This window comes from Coturnix japonica, chromosome 2 (assembly GCF_054131305.1).
Source record: "Coturnix japonica strain WE chromosome 2, WE-NBRP24, whole genome shotgun sequence".
NCBI lineage: Eukaryota > Metazoa > Chordata > Aves > Galliformes > Phasianidae > Coturnix > Coturnix japonica.
Genome location: NC_140664.1, coordinates 38,272,652 through 38,289,871, shown reverse-complemented (window position 1 = coordinate 38,289,871; position 17,220 = coordinate 38,272,652). Strand labels below are relative to the sequence as shown.

At 44.4% G+C, this 17,220-nt stretch overlaps 1 protein-coding gene across 8 annotated transcripts in view; it reads right to left on the bottom strand.

Moving 5' to 3' along the window:
• The window catches only part of NOL4 (nucleolar protein 4), a 180,076-nt gene that overhangs the window by 161,316 nt on the left and 1,540 nt on the right, over positions 1-17,220 (bottom strand). For 2 of the 8 annotated variants that reach the window (XM_015855554.3, XM_085537453.1), the window contains exon 1: positions 16,455-16,794. The exons of 4 other annotated variants lie outside the window; for them this stretch is intronic. The gene's annotated coding sequence lies outside the window, so the exon portion shown is untranslated. Of the gene's footprint in view, positions 1-13,297; positions 13,478-16,454; positions 16,795-17,220 lie in introns of those variants that run through there. 2 more of the 8 variants (XM_032442700.2, XM_085537454.1) reach the window with 1 other exon arrangement.

The following is a 17,220-nucleotide window of genomic DNA, read 5'->3' as shown; positions in this document are numbered from 1 at the left end:
CACAAGAAGATAAACCTGTTCTGTTGCTCAGAGCTATGCACATCCATCCTAACCAGGGCTCTTGCTGCTTCATCCAGAAGCAGAGCAAAAGACTCACAGGTCTTTTTTAGAAGGGCAGACCTGACTTCATAGAATCTTAGAATTTATAGAATGTCTTGGGTTGGAAGGGACCTCAAAGAGCACTGAGCTCCAATCCCCTGTAGCAAGTGAATATTTGTGTGTCAGAGAGCTGAGATCACATTTTCCCACCACAACCATGCTCAATGATTTTTATTGCCCAAAACAGCCCATTTTCTGCAGCTTGAGGGCCATAAGTTAAGCAGCATTGCTCCTCAGTGATAAGTGTACTAAGCTATGTCCAAAGGAGGACTACAAAGATGGTGGAGGGTCTAGAAGGGAGGATGTATGAGGTCCCTGGGTTTGCTCAGCCCAGCGCAGAGGAGCTGAGGGGAAGCCTCACGATGGCTGCAGCTCCTCACAGGGTGTGGAGGGGCAGCGCTGAGCTCTGCTATGTGACAGCAACTGGGCCCAAGGGAACTGCATGGAGCTGTGCCAGGGGAGGGGTAGATGGGGGTCAGGGAAAGGGTCTGCACCAGAATCTGGTGGGCATGGAGCAGGCTGCACAGAGCAGTGGGCACGGCCCTGAGCTGCCAGAGCTCAAGGCCAATGTTCACAGACATAGGGTTTGGATTTGGGTGGTACTGTGTAGATCCACGATGATATTTGTGGGTGCCTTTCAACTCAGGATATTCTATGATTCTTAACACTATGTAGCTATGCACACACAGGCAGCAGTCCTCAGCACTGGGTTCTGGCAAAAGCAACAGCACGAGGATTTTTCACTCCCTGCACCTCGACTCACCCCAACCACAGCACATCAGCAAACACTGGCGACTGCCTGCTGGGCAGCCCCACACCTATTGATGGGGTCTTATGGAGCAGCATGTCACAGTGTGGAGTATTTGCTTGGGGAACATGGGGCTTATTTCCAGAAACAAGGGTTTCCCGAGGCCAAACTGTTGTCCCTGGCTGCCTACGATGCCCACACACCACATGAACATGGCGCAAGCCTGCTGCGGGCACCCTGATGAATCAGAGAGCGTGCTGCTGCTGCAGCACATCCCCACCAACGCCCCGTTACTATGGGTGCACTAGGAGGGATAACCTCCCGCGCAGGCTGGGCCGCTCTCCGAGAATATACATTCCCGTTAATATTTCCTCTCGCCTTCCCATTTCAGACACTCAACACTGCGGCCGCCAGAGGCGCAGCGCCCAGCCCAGGCATGAGGCCCGGAGGCTGCGGGCCCGGAGGGGGGAGCGGCCGACCGGGAGCCGCTCTGCGACGGCCGCACAGGTGCTGCCGCAGCCCGTCGCCATAGGAACGGCGAGGGAAGGGGGGGTGGAGAACGGCCGTGCCCGCTCCCCCACTGCCGCGAGTGGGCGTGAGGGGCGGGTGTGTGTGTGTGTGTGTGTGCGTGTCCCGGAGGTATTGCGCTGTTACTATAGGAACCGGCGGGGGGGAGGCGGTGGCGGCGCGGCCGCACCCTCTCCCGCTCCCCCTCCTTGTGCCCTCAATGCTCGCCCGGGCCTTGCATGCACTCACGGGGCGGCAGAGGAGCCGTGCAGCCATGGGCCAGGGAACGTCCTCGCCCCGACCCCTGCTTCGGATGGGGAGCCCGGCTGTGCCCGTGGCTGTGCGCACCCACACGGGGGGAGAGGAAAAAATAAGAATTAAAAATAGTAATAATAATAATAATAATAAACTACAATTAAAAATAAAAAGCCAAACCGCTCAATGGTGGTTGTTTACTGTACCATATGGCTGCAGGGGGGAGGGGTGTGGGGGAAATGTCTGCCGGTTGCTGAGCCGGTGCACTCATTATGTCCGATGGAGTCAGAGTCAGCCGTGCTGCGCCTCGTTTGGCCGGCACCAAATCTTAAGGCTTTCCCCTGAATTTCCCCCCAGAACCTCGGCCGAGATGGGAGCACGTGGTTTGTCCTCCTCTCTGCCACTACTAGACAGGAGATGACAGGGCACGGCCTGCCCTGCGGCTCCAGAGCCTCCATTTTGGGCATCGATGTGTTCTGTGGGGCCTCAACCAGGAGCAGGGCTTCTCCTTAGTCTGTCTTCATTAAAACCTGTGCGTGTCTTTTGTTTTGTGATGTGTGGTGCGTAGCTCGCAGCCATACGCCTTGTGCCAAAAAATAGTCAAATGCTGCCAGTATTTTTCATGGTTTGTTTTGAGATGAAAAGCCGGCCCATCTCAGGGCGCCCCTGTGCATTAGCAGGACACGGGGAAATGGTTTTAAGTTAAAAGAGGGAAGATTTAGGTTGGATGTTAGGGGGAAATTCTTCACTAGGAGAGTGGTTAGGCCCTGGAACAGGCTGCCCAGGGAGGTTGTGGATGCCCCGTCCTTGGAGGTGTTCAAGACCAGGTTGGACGGGGCCCTGGGCAACCTGATCTAGTAAATGTGTATGTTTGGTGGCCCTGAGAGGCAGGGGGGTTGGAACTACATGATCCTTGAGGTCCCTTCCAACCCGGGTCATTCTGTGATTCTGTGATTGCAGATGTGTAAGAAGGGTTGTAATGGGGCGTTTCTGTCACCAAATGCCACAGAGAGTGGCATCTCTTGGCCAGGGTCGGCGGACGTGCCTCAAAACGGCTTTCCTCACCGTGATTCACATGAGAAGTGCTGAACCTCGGGATTATCAGAGAGATCAAATCCACAGGCAGCAGTGCCTCTGAATAGGCAACTGTACTGCTATCCACATTACCTTGTAAAATTGAAGTATTGATTTTTTAAAAGCATGGTTTGCTACTTAGCGGACCGATCCCACTACTACTGCAGTCAGTGGGATTTTGATATTGGCTTCAGCGGGGAGCAGTTTTTGCCATTAAAATGGTCTATTTCACATTATTATGGTAATGTGATTTACTAATTCTTAAAATCAGCCTTCTTGGCCTTGCACATTTGAGAAGATTACAGTACAAGTTATCTCAGCTCAACTCATTCTCTGCGTTTCTGCTCCTGTCATGTCCAAAGTTTTGTTTAGATAAATAAGATAGATAACTTATTGCTCCAGATGGCTGTGGGCGGATTAGGCCTAATAAGTTCTCCAGTTACACGTTTTTGAGGTTTTTGTTGGCTGTTTGTTGTTGTTTGGTTGTTTGGTTTTGTACTTTTTAAAAATTATATAGATATCTACATTTAGAAACCCGTTTGTAGATCTCCTCTTGGGTACAGCTTCAACTGTATTTGGTTGCTCACCAAAATAGCATGCCTTCCAAAGAAAGATTAAAAATATTAAAATGCAGCCAGCGCAAGTGAGCGACTCAGTTCAGCTGATGTGACACAAATGTGCTGAGCTTACTGCCCATAGATAATATACATTTGAAGCTTGGCACCTGCCATTGGATTGGAATTCAAAATGAGAAGCTGCAGGCCTCGAGGTCTGGAAATAAAGGCAACATAAGGGGGAAAAAAAAACTGTTCTGCATCTAATAGTAAATAATAATCTGCAGCAGCAAAGGCAAGTGATGAGGATCGAAGAAAATGTGTAGCTCTGCAGCCATCAAGTAGATATTGAGGCTGTTGTACAGTGGTGAACATACTCACATTCAAACTGTGAGGTATGGCCAGCACCTATATTCAGGATTTGCATATATGTATAAAGACAAGTTTTTGGTGTCTAGCAACATTCTGCATAGGTTCTTTCTGCTATATCATGCTGCGATACTCATTAAACTAAATGTTGACTAATAAGCTCTGATTTGAAATAAATACTGGGGAACATACTTAGAATTTGTTCAAAATACCTCTGAAACAATATTTCAGTAAAGAATACAATAAAAAAGTAATCGTGCTTTATCTTCCTCACAATTTCCAGGCAGTTTGAATTGTTAGGTGATTAATATCTTATAGTCATTCCGTGTTTATTGGTGGCCGACAGGTATGCTTAGCTGCATAAATGCTGATTTTGAAAATCAATAGTTGTCTTATTACCAAACCAACAGGAAGCACCGTCCTTATTTTGCTTGGTTTATTTCATTAGCTTTATTATTATTGTTCTGAAGTTTGTAGTATGCACTTCCAGGCTGAGCTGAGTTTCCCCAGCCTCCATCCCTCCCAAAGCTGCCTTACTTTCCTTAGTATGAGCTCACAGGGAGCTATTAAGTGAAAGTTTGTTTATCCTCTATTTGCTTTAACACTTTACCCCATTTGTTCTCTCGTCTGGCTTTTCTTTCAGTATTATTAGAAGCAGAGCTCCTCTAATGTAAATACAGTTCAGAGAACATGGAAATGAGAAAGAGATCTGAATTCTCCCCATAGTGCATGTTTTAATGAAAAATCTGTAGAAATGGGAGAATATTTAAAACCAAGCAAACAAACTACTTCAACAATGTGACTGAGGATAAGGGTGTGCGTTGTGTGTGTTCAGTAGGAAAGAGAAGATGAGATATATGCCTTTAATGTACTGGATACGGGGAGTTTAAAGGACGGAGGTCAAGCTGATTTCTGCAGCAGGGAGCTGTTCATACAGTGCTCTGGCACTGCAGAAGCTTATACTATACCAAGGAATGGTGGCTGCTTGCTTACAGGAGTGTTTTACAACTGGTGTTGGCCTTGGTGGAATTAAGCCTTCGTATGGGATTTTATATGTTTCATAAACTTATTTCTACATTTGTTAAGCGCTGTTCTATAGCTTTGCAGTATCTTATGGCAAAGGGGTCCATAAGCAGTTATAGGTAAATTATTCTTTACAAATGGAAGAACTTTATTCAAAAAGATCCCAGCCATTGCCACCCAGCCAAGAAACATGGACTGTGCAGAGCACTGAGTGCATTGGGTGGGTGCTTTCTGAATGGCTGTCACTGAAGAACAGCACAGTGCCTTCAAAGCAGGGGCGTCGTCTTTGTGCCAAAAGAAAACCCACAGCTTTTCTGCTTGTCCCGTCCCTCAAGGGGATTTTAACCAGTACCATTTAGAACTGTAGAATCATAGAATCCTTAGAGTTGGAAGGGACCTCTGAGGGCCATGTAGTCCAACTCCCTGCAATGAACAGGGACACCGCACCTCAAATGCTAGAAATGGTCCAGCAGCTCTCAGATTTAAACAGCATAATTCTTCCTAACAATCTACAGCTGCAATGTTTCATCTCCTTTGTAGATCTGTTCATTTACTCTTTGGATCTACCAGGCCAGTTACTATTTTATTTTGAGTTTTTTCACAGAACATTTCACGCTAAGCATTGTTCACCTGCCTGCTTTCAAATAGCAGCAAACATGGTAAAGCGAATCTGTACGAATGTTTGAAGTTTGCATATCTGAAAATTTTCTTGACAACACTGATTAAGGGACACATTTTTAGAATAATAAAATAAAATTCAGGCAATTACCTGTAAACTTATTAATGTTCCAGTGTAAATGGCAGAGAAGACAGTGTTATTATTAAAGAAATTTGACCTGCTTTCTCCTATCTAAGAATGCTTTTTTCCTTCTTTTTTTAGCTCAGGTTTTGAAAACAGCCCTTTTGATTTGAACTGAAAATGTAGGATGCAAGTAGGAATATTATTTTAAGAATAGTTTCAGTTCTACAGTTTACTCAGTATTCCATGTATCTCATCAAAACTGGACTGATTTGAATAAAATATTGTTACAAATTGTTATGTAGAAGGACAACTGAAAAGGAAGGGAGTAGTTTTATTTGAACCAGCGTTATTTAATTCTAGAGCTAGCTTAATTTCCACTGAGTTATTATTTGCTTCAGTAGAAATGTAACTCACCAAAAGCTTACCATATGCCAAACTTATCTCTCGGTTACTACGAAACAATAGTAGCAAGGCCTTTTATACTGATAGAACAAAGTGGAGGATTTGAGTAGGTTTTCTAAAAGGCAGTGTTGTTGCCCAGTGCATTTACAATATACATTTATTTTTTTGAGAAATCCCATTATGTGCAGATGCATCCCTGAAAAACTATTCTGTCAGCTTGCAGGGTAGTCCCAGATTCAGGCTAAAAGGGGTAAACTGGAATGGAGTCTGTCTGAACTACAAGCTTTAGATGGATGTCTGCCACTGGAATAGCACATTCATTAAAATAAGGCTGAGCTGTTTGCTCACTCTGAACTAAATTCTTTAGTATTGTGGAAACCATGGCTGTGGAACTTCACTAAATTCTCAGAACAAATGATATCAAAAGATGTCATTAAAAAAAAAAATCAAAAGGGAATACGTGTACATTAAGGGAAAAGAGAATGAGCTACATTCTTTATTTCTTTCCATTGTCATTTCTTGAGAAATGCAGTGGGACAGCTCCCCTAAGTAGATACATGCCATTCATGCTGGTCAGGCTGGTCAAAGGCAAAGTGATCCAGAAATTATATTAGTTTGAATGATTTTTCTCTCATATTTGTAAATAATTCTGTAATAATCCCGTGTGTTTTTGTTTGGTTGTTTGTTTTTTCCTTTTTGCCTTAGTAAGAGTTTGGGAATAGTTGGGAAAAAAAGAAGGAAAAAAAAGAAAAAAAAATCCAACAAAAAGTGCTTGTACAAGTAGGCAAAAATGTGAAGGTGAAATCAGCACATTTCTTCTCATCACAACTGAACTGGAAAATGGAGGTGGTTAATTGAAATATTTCTGTATAATTCACTGTAATCTCATACACCGATCCACGTATGTCTGTACTGGAGCTCAGATATTTGTCAGTCTCCGTCCTATTTCCAGACTACTAATAGCCCTCCATCAACAAGCCACAGAAACTGCCAGTGTCAAGCTGACCAACAAACCATCTAGTCCCAGTCTCCAAGGAATTCTGTAAAAGATGCTTCAGAGCTCAGTAATTAACAAGTAAACAAATAAATCCTTAAACAAAATACAATGCATCCCACTGCATTGTGCACTAATGACCAAATTATTTTCCTCTGCTAGCCTAACCAACATAAGAAAACATAACAAAAGCTTAATAATCCATTTATGGAACATGAAGCCAGAGCATGATGGTTGAGACTGACAGCAATACCAAATTTCAGCACAAAGGATAAGGGCGTGGGAAGATGCTGGGTTTCCACCGCACTCTATGAGTCTTTCCTCATGTTGACTACAGAGGATAGAGTGCTCTATGGGAAAACACACAGAGAGCTGCTGCCTGCCTCCAGGTAACACAGGTGAAGTACCATTAGCATGTCAGCACTTCCAAGGAAACAGAGGAGGAAGGGCTGAAACGTCACCTTGTCCTGTTTTGTTCCAGCCAGCCTAGCTGAACTGATAAAAAAGAATCCTTAAAAGAGCCACAAAACTATCACTCTCTTGTAAAATCCTTGGGAGAGGCTTTCACTGAATCAGTTAAAGTTTCTCCTAGACTTTCCATTCCCAACACTAAGGTTATAAAACAATAGCCTAACTTTACCTATTAACATAGTTGTCACATGAGTCTCAGAGGATGGGATGGGATTTAAAAGGGCGCCTGCTGAATTTTTTCTGCTGTTCATCAGTATTTACACCACGCCATTTCTCTCAACTTTACCGTTTTACAGATCTGTTTTCTACTGTGCATTTTTTCTTAAAGCTCATCTTTCTGTGTGGCATGGCCAATTAAAATGTATTTCATTTGGAAGCAACCCTTTTGTTTAATTACCTTATCTACCTTCCCTGGAACTTTCGTATGTCTTGGCCTTTTAGTGAGGAGGTAAATACACTAAGTGTATTATTAAAGGTAAGGGCATATCATTTAATTAATGAGAAGAATAAGTTTTCCATATGAGTCTCCATACTTTTCCTAATGGTATACTTATTTATGATGTGCATGCATTGATTTGTTCAAAATTATTCCTAAATATTTCCCTTGAGATGTTATGATAAATCTTCTCGTTTTAAATGTGATTGAAAAGCGTGAAATCTTCCATTCCTTTCAAAAAGCCAGTACCACAGTGGCATGAGATGTAAATTACCTGGCAATGGTCTGGAGGGAACTGCCTGCCATAATTTCTCCTTTTATCCTTTGTTATGATATTTCTATTCTCTTTCCAAACTCTTCCTTCACTTTCTTAATCTAATTAATTTGCATCTCCATTTGGCGATGAAACTTCTTTATTTGTCTGGGTTTTATCTGTACTCTTAGTATACGTGTATGTGCGTGTGTGCACATCGAACTACACTTGTATAGTTATGTCACTTTCTATAGTTTTCCAACTTTTCACCAGCTTTAAATTGTCATCACAAATTTTCAGCCTAACTTTTGTAAAGCCAGTATCAGACCATTTTCATTTCAGAAGGGAGACAGAACAAAATTTTCACTTGAAAATTGAATACATCAGCTAAAAGGAATGTAATTAACCTTACAAAATCCAAACTAGTTGCATCAACCAAGTACAGTTTGTATTGACACATAACAGCTCTAGTATTAATGATTTTCTTATTGATTGTTTTTCTAGTGTTGAAATATGGTTCAGTGGTCTGTTACTTCTACCACCTATTTTTTTCTCTTTCCGATACATTTTGGCTGTCCTCCAATATCATCACTGCATGTAGTGGCAAGTGATATATTTCAATAATATTTTGGTTACTTCATTCCTGTGTTCTTCAGTGTTCTGTGATTCCAGTTAGCCCTGGTGATTTACTGCAATTTAATATCTCAATTCACCATCACCTCTTTCTTTGTCCCTCTGTTTATGATAATTCTTCTGTTTCATCATCTGAAAAATGTAAACCCGGGAAACATATTTCCTCATTACCCATAACAAAGAAAATATGCACAGAAAAATTAAGTCCTGTGAAATTTTTTATCCTCTTCAATTGTCTTCCCTGACCGCTGAAACCCCTCGCCATACTTCAGCTGTTCTTCTCTTGATGTACCGAATAGTTGTATACTTATTCATCTTCTGTTAGCTCAGGTTACTAATCATTCAAAAGTCTGATTTCTCATGTATCAGTACAATTCTGCTTTATGCTATAGGTAGGTCACGATGTCATGGCAGCTACGTCAGCTCTAGATCAGCCTTGAATAAAAGTTCTCTACAAAATCCACTTGGCATATTGCTAGTAGTCCACATGTAAGTCCATAGGTGTCAGTGAGAACAATTCCAACACTTTTTCATTCAAAAAAGCTGAATGACTTTTGTCTTGAGCTGCAGTGGATCATTTAATATAAACTGTCCTTCTAAGCTGTTATAGAATACATATTTTTGGGGGAAAAAAAATAATAAGAAAAAAATTTAAAAGTCTTTATTTGAGGTCAAGGCTTCCATAGATTAGACCTATTATGTAAAAAGTTCACTACCAATAACCTCTTAAATTGAGGAGTATCCACAAATATGACTAAGTGTTTCAGATCCTACCATTCAGTGTTGGCAACTAGCTTTAATCCCTGCACATGCACATAGTAACTGTCAGGCTTTGAGGCTTGCAGTCATTGAATAAGCAGTTAGAAACCTGGACAACTGCCTATGCTTAAAGCAATAATCTCTGAGGAAATCCATCGCATCCAGAAGGATGTCCAATGCTATAACTTGTAGCAAGTCCTTCTTCTCTACCTAGGTATTTTATGTTCATAAGCCATTAAAAATACCTCGCTGGTGGACATGTGAGGCTGTGAGGTTCATCTGCTTAAGCAGAACCAAAAGGTAATTTAAGAAAGCTTCAGGAATCTCATTCATTGCTGCTCTAGGGCAATGCCTGCAACTTCCATGCACTAGCTCGTATCATCCCTCGAGGTTTTTAAAGCCAAGAAGGCCCCTGACAGATCTAAAATAACATATTTAAGATCAAAACATCTTTTATGTTCTGTGAAGTTCATTTTGCTGATCAGTTTCTTTGCTGCAACAAAGAATAAATGATTCCTGTGATGCTCATTGATTGATACATGAGGAGTTGCAGAATCTAATGGGATCTTCCTGGAGATCCATGTTTCCTGGCATGCTACCTCATGATCTTTCTCCACACCAAGCTTATTTATAGCTCTGTTCAACATTTGCCTGCTTGCTTTGTTCCTTTGTTACCAGCAAGCTCTCAAGAGCATTGTCATGTGTGCTGGGAAATAACAGGGTCCAAATAGCTTCCTTCAGACCAAAACCAGGAGCTGATAGTTACCTCCTTTGAACAGCAGACCAAAACTTACGGTTTGGTGACAGCCAATCTTTGTTTATTTCCATGGTGTAAAACTGGATTTGAATCATTAACTCAGGAGCTGTCCAGCACGACCCTTTTTCCCTGCTCATGGGAAGAAGTGCTTTCTCTACCCGGAGTCCTTTGGATCACAAATGCATAGCCTCTGCAAATTGCATCTCATTTCTGTCTAGAGCATTGAACAAGAACAGTGGTGAACACCCCAGAAATTAGATGGCTTGTTTTCAAACTGGCACCATTTAAAAATCAAATTACCAGTAGGTTGTACTGGTACACATCAGCTCATTCTAGTTGTGACTTACTAGCAAATGCCTTCTTACATTTCATACTAATCTCATAGCTGTGTGGCTACAGGAACAATACTTGCTACCTAGTATTTACTAGTATTACAGAAGGAGCACTGTAAATGATCCCTTCTTTAAAAACTGACTCTCTTTGGCTCACGTTTCTTTGGAAAAATCTAGTTTTGCATTGTTACTGCAAAATCTCAAATCCTCCTCTCCCATTCCCTCTCTGTCACACACATGTGGAGATACCATCTTACATATGGCCTCTAACATTTTACAGTTTCAGGACAGAGTTATTCTCTTAATTCAGGAACACTGAGCTGAATGCCTACATTAAGAGTTGCCAAGTATAAACCGGTTTTGTTCCATCTGCTAGGACCATTTTCCAGCACTATCTGTCTGATTCACCAGCCTCCCTCCTTGCAGAGCCTGTAGGGAGGCCTGAGAATGGCAGTATGGAAGGCATGGGTAACTGAGGAGCTCTGGAGACCTGAGCAGGGAAAGTGTGGCTGTCAGGAAAATGAGACGGATGCGGCAGGGCTTGAATAAAGCTGCTGAGCCCAGAAGGTGCATTTAATAGGACTGTAAACTACCGTGGAAACGTACCCTGGGATAAATCACAACTCACTCACAGCATCACCTTTCTGTGGCACTTACTCCCATTACATGTTGGCAGTTCAGTTGACTGCAGAGCTACAAGTATATGTTTGATAAACCCTTTTCTTTCTTTTTGATACTGGTGGCTAAAATACCAGAGAAATGCTTCATAACGAATCTATGTATTTTCAGATTGCTATAAAATTCCCCCAAATACCGAGTGCATTTTAAAACAGAAGATACTTTAAAGCACCGTATTTTGACATATAGCTACTTTATACTGTGATCTGTTTCTGATATAATATCCTTCATAAGAAAACTAATTTATGTAAAATCAAATGAACCGTGAACTCATGTGCCCATCACTGTTCCTCATCACTAACAGAGCATGAGGTAGGCTGGGATACACCCTGTTCCACAGACCTGACTGGCCTATAATTTGTAAGCCCTAAATCCTGTAATCAGATTCAGTAGCACAGCCCTGCCTGTGTTGGGCCTCACTCTCTGCTCATGACAGTCCAAGAGGTGCCAGGTCCTGCTGGACAAAATGTCATTTCCGAATGAAAAGCCATTCTGTGTTACTGGAAAATATAAAAAAAGACATGGGAAAAAATTGTACATTAAACTTGGGATTTTGTTAAAGTCTGTGGAGTCATTCCAAAGTAAAAATGACATAAAAACAATCTGAACCTGGCATTTGAGGTTATGTTCTACTAGTTTGCTAATACAGTGTACGTTCTGTGTCGGAATCATATCTCAGTCATTCTAGGCCATCGTATTTTGAAGAGAAGTTCTGCTTAGAACCTGCTTGGGCCATTATTTTGTAACTTATCAGTGCATCAATCTTGACCTTAGGAGTCATATTTATGTCTACGGAAGATGCAAAACAAGAGAAAGAGAAGTTACATTTTTTTTTTCCCAGTTGCAGATCAATGTATAATTCTAGGTAGAGAACTAAGCAGAAAACATACACAAAAAAAAAAATCCACCATAAAAATCACGTATACGGGTTTGGTAAGATGCTATACTAGTAGTACTAATTCCATACATCCTTGTGGTTGGGAGCACCACTCATTAAAATCCGATAGCAATAGCTGTCAGGCATTTGGCATATTTGTTGGCTTAGCACGTGCATGCAATGTGCCTGGGCCAGGCGTCATCTCACTGTTCACATAAAACACAACCTGGGCCTAATGAAAAAAAAATATACAGGATGATAATAGCAGCAATCAGAAAAGTAGCAAAGCAAGCTGTTCACCAAGTTGCAAATACAAACGCTGCTCCGTGTGCTGTCCCACTCTGGACCTAAAATGGCTGTTTTGCAGGGGCTGTTGTTGCTTGGTGACCAACAGTGCATCTCCTAGGCCACAGAGGGATGTGAACATTCAAAAATTGATTTGTTCCTGCTGCTTTTGAGGAGTCCAAATGTGAAAATAGATGAAGCCAACACATAATCAGCCATCCATTCTCTTTGCTGGCGTGCTTAAACTTGGTATTTAAGGCAGGCCTGTGATTTGGAGCTCCTTCCCAACCAGAGGAGGAAACAGCAGAATAAATCCTAGCCTGCTCGTGTCTGCAGAATATGAAAGTACACCAAGCCCCAGCTACTGTGAGGCTACAAGATACCCTTGCTTCAATTAAGCCTGTGTTGTACATCCAGCCTGTTCCGGTGCAACCTCCCAGTTGCTATCAGGCTCTCTTTCTTTCATTAGAATCAAGTAGTTAATTAGCCCCAGCCTGTCCTCTCTCCTTCTCTCTTTCCCTTTAACGCAGCAGTAATGATGTCTAATTACCAGCAGCAGTGGATTACAGCACCATCAGGAGCAAATCTCTCTGGCTGACAGCAAAGCTGAGCAGCAAATCTTAAAGCTTCAAGGAGAGAATAATTCCTAGCAAAGTATTTGAATATTATTTGCTTGTTTTGGACCAGTTGAATATTATTTGCTTGTTTTTGACCAGCTTGTGAGTTTAGAGTCCAACTTGTAATTTCATCCATCCTGTTATGGCAGGGGGAGCGTTCGTGCTGCCAGTAGTGATTAATATTAAATTGAAATTACTTTTACCTATGGTGAGATCAAGCGATGCACAGAAGAGAGAGAGGATGAGGGTGAGAGTCACAGTTTGGGGATCTCTTTTTGTTTGCGGCTCTCTCTGGACAAACTCAACCATACACAATAAAATAGGTATGAAAAAAATAACAGTAGGGAGGTCTCTAAATTATTGTAAATTAATAAACTCTTAAATAATTCATAAGAGACAAAGGAAAGAGAGAACGGGCTTTTAAAGGCTTACCAACAATTACTGTCCAGTGAAAATTCCATATTTCCTCCTGTACATGTCCTTTCTGTCTGGGTGAAATCCTGCCCTGTGCTCACCAATGGAAGATGTGCCAGTGGGACAGGAGCTGCTGCAGCCCTGCTCTGGGCACACCCAGCACCAGGCACACACTGGTGAACTGCCTGTACCTCACACAAAGAGCTGCTACACCACAGGTCTGCATAAACACCTCCTCTGCCTTGTGTGGGTGGACACTAATGCTGGTTCCATGATTTTAGGTGGGCATTTATTTCTCAGAGCTGTCTGTTTTGTAAGAGTGCTGAGTGTGGTCTCTTATGTTGGACAGTGGATTTGCCCTGGATACCAGCAGAAAGAAGGATTTTTTACCTAAATGTAAGTCCTTTCCTATAAGGGTTTGTATGCTCTTGTTTAATGAACATACATATATTCTGAAATTCCTTACAGATATGTCATGCTAACTTTCCTTCCTTGCCTATTATGATGCCTGCTTGGTTACTTAACTATTTTAACTATATTTGAAAAGTCATGGCAGCCAGATGGAGTCCCTGGTGTGTGGAAAAAAAAAGGCCATGTCACATTCATTGTTAAGAAGGGTAGAAAGGATGACCCTGGAAACTACTGACCTGTCAGCCTCACCTCAGTGAAATGGAAGATCATGGAGCAGATCCTCCTGGAAGCTCTGCTAAGGCACATAGAAGAGAAAGAGGTGATATGGGATAACCAGCACGGCTTCATCAAGGGTAGGTAGTACCTGATCAACCTGGTTGCTTTTTATGTTGGCATAACTACACTGATGGAGAAGAGAAAAGCCACTGATGTCATCTAACTGGACTTCAGTAAGGTCTTTGACACAGTCTTCCTTAACATCTTTCTCCCAAGACTGGAAATATATGGATATGATGTTTGATGGATGAGGAACTGGTTGCGAGATTGTACCCAGAGAGTGGTGGTCAATGGCTCGATGTCCAAATAGAGATCAGGGACAAATGGTGTCCATTAGGGGTCAGTACTAGGTCCCATACTCTTTAATGTCTTTATCAGTTATATTGACAGTGGGATTGTGTGCACCCTGAGCAAGTTTACAGATAATGCCAACCATGTGGTGTGAACAACATGCCTATGGATGGGATGCCATCCAGAGAGACCTAGACAGGCTTGAGCAGTGGGCCCAAGTGAATATCATGAGGCTCAACAAATCCAAGTGCAAGGTCATGCATCTGGGTCGTAGCGACCCCCAGTATCAATACAAGTTGGGGGATGTAAACACTGCCCTGCCAAAAAGGACTTGGGGTACTGGTAGGTGGGAAGCTGGACATGGGCCAGCTGTGTGCCCTCACAGCCCAGAAAACGAACCATATCCTGGGCTGCATCAAAAAGGAAAGGCTGAATGACCTGGGTCTGTTCAGCCTTGATAAAAGACTGAGAGGACATCTGAACAACGTCTGTAAAAAGAAGTACAGCCAGCAGGGTGAGGGAGGTGATCCTGCTCCTCTGCTCTGTGCTGGTGAGGCCTCACCTGGAGCACTGTGTCCAGATGTGGAGTCCTCAGTACAGGAAGACCTGTTGGTGCTCATTCTGAGGAGGGCCAATTAATAATCCAAGGGATGGAAAACCTCCCCTTCGTGGACAGGCTGAGAGCTGGGGCTGTTCAGCCTGAAGAAGAGAAGGTGCTGGGGAGACCTGAGAGTGGATTTTCAGTATCTAAAGGGGGGCTGTAAGAAGGAAGGGGTTGGACTCTTTAGCAGGTTCTGCTGTGATAGAAGAGGCATTGGTTTCAAACTAAAAGGGGAGAGATTTAGATTGGATATAATGAAGAAGTTTTTTACAATAAAGATAATGAGGCACTGGAATAGATTGCCCAGAGAAGTTGTGGATGCCCCATCTCTGAGGACACCCAAGGTCAGGCTGAACCAGGCTCTCAGAAACGTGATCAAGCTGTAGATGCCCCTGTTCATTGCAAGGTAGTTGGACTACACGACCTTTAAGGGTACCTTCTTACTCAAAAGATTCTGTGATTCTGATGTAGTTATTTCCATACAAATATCAGTACACATAAATGCATTTACAGGGATATGCACCTAAATTCGCTGTTGATGGCGTGATCCTCCAAATGAACAAAGTTGAGCCCAGCAAGGTGCTCAGCCTCTCACTAAGATAGCTGAAGGAAGAGGAAAAAAAGAAGAAGAAAAAAGGAGAATTTGACCTGCAAATAGAATAGAAGGAAGGATGAGAGGTGGGACCTCCAAGCTCCCACGGACAGGCAAGGGGAGTGGAAATATGCAAGTTGATCATCACTGAATCTTGTGTGTCAGAAACCCAGGTAAGCCCTTCATTATTACATTCTGTGTTGAATCTGGGATAGCCCTTTTGTTCAGTAGGGTGCTCAGTGCAGTTTTACTCTCAAAAATACAACTGCTCACAGCTTTGAACTCTCTGTGGTAAAGAACGGTCTTAGGAATAAAAGATCCTGCTTGCTGACTCTCCAAAATGATCATTACTGTTAAGCAGAAGAGATACTAAAAAATAGCAACCTAAATTGAGCCTTTGGTTATGGACAACTTTTCATTCTGTTTGTTGACAAATTTCACTGCAAATTAAATATTGTCTGGGTCACCTGCTGTGGGGTGAGGTTAGCAGCCAATCCCCCGGCAGGCCAAAGGGGATGGCCCAGCACCCTGCTCCATAGGCACACCTAGAACGCTACAGCGCACAGAAGCCACCGGGAGGGATCAGATTCCCTTCGGTGCTTCCCCTTCTCTTTCAGTCTTCGTATTTATGAACTCCCGATCACGAATCTCCCACCTCGGCCTCCCCGCAGCCAGCGGGCGATGCTGCCAAGGGATGCCCGGGCTCCTTCCCTCCCCGGCAGCTACGTCACGGCCAGACCCAGAACGCTTCCAAGGAGCCCCGTTGGCCGCGCCGCCCACCGCCTCCGGGCTCCCACCGAACCGGGGAACGAACGGTGCTCGGCCACGCCGGGTGCCCGGCCGGGGCTATTTTTAATTGCCGGGTTTCCTTTCGCGGCCGCCCCCCCTCCCCTCCCCTCCGCCCTCCGCCCCGCACATAGACAAAAGAAGCTTAGCTTGCGTGACCCGGAGCGTAAGAAGTCAGAATAATGAGACATTAAGAGAGTTCAATAGGCAAAACCTACTTGTAGCCAACCGTTCCCATCTTCTTACATAGGAAAATCTGTAGCTGCTGCCACCAGCCAACATAATAGCTCTCCCGCTGTCAGCCCCGAGCCCCGCTCTGCGGCCCCGCATCCCGCCGGGGGCTGGCAGCGGCCGAGCGCAGGCTGCGTGGCTGCGAGCCTCGCTCAATCCCGACCAGAGCACCGAGAGACACCATTCGGTCATGCGGAACCCCATCTCCCTTTGTTGAGCATCCTCTCCCCGCCGCCTCTCTCAGCACCGGAGCCAGCCAGGCGCACGCTCCCGCTGCTCGCCGTTCCGAGGGCTGCGGTCTAACAATAAATTAAAAAAAAAAAAAAAGACGACCCCCCCCCACCCCCTTCCTTCCTTCTTTCTCCCTCCCCCGCCTCGTCGCTACACACATCCCGGGGAAAGCCCCGGCCGAGCCGTGCACGGCGCCTGCCCCGCGCATCCGTGGTGCCCGAGGCCGGGCACAATGGCCGGGCGGGCGGCGGGACAATGGCCCTCCCCGAACAGCCGCCGCTCCGCTCCGCGGCGGCCCGGGGGGGAACGGGGGGCGACGGCGGCGACGAGAGCGGCGGCGGGGAGCGGCGGGTGTGTTCCGCGCGTGATCGCTCGCTCGGGCCCACAAAGAGCGCGGCGATGGGGATGTGACAGGCGGGCGCGACATGGTGATGATGACTCGGGGGAGAGGGAGGAAGGAGCCAACTGTGGCTGCGGCTCCCCCCCGCTCCCGGAGCGGGCTGCGGCGGCCGACATAGAACA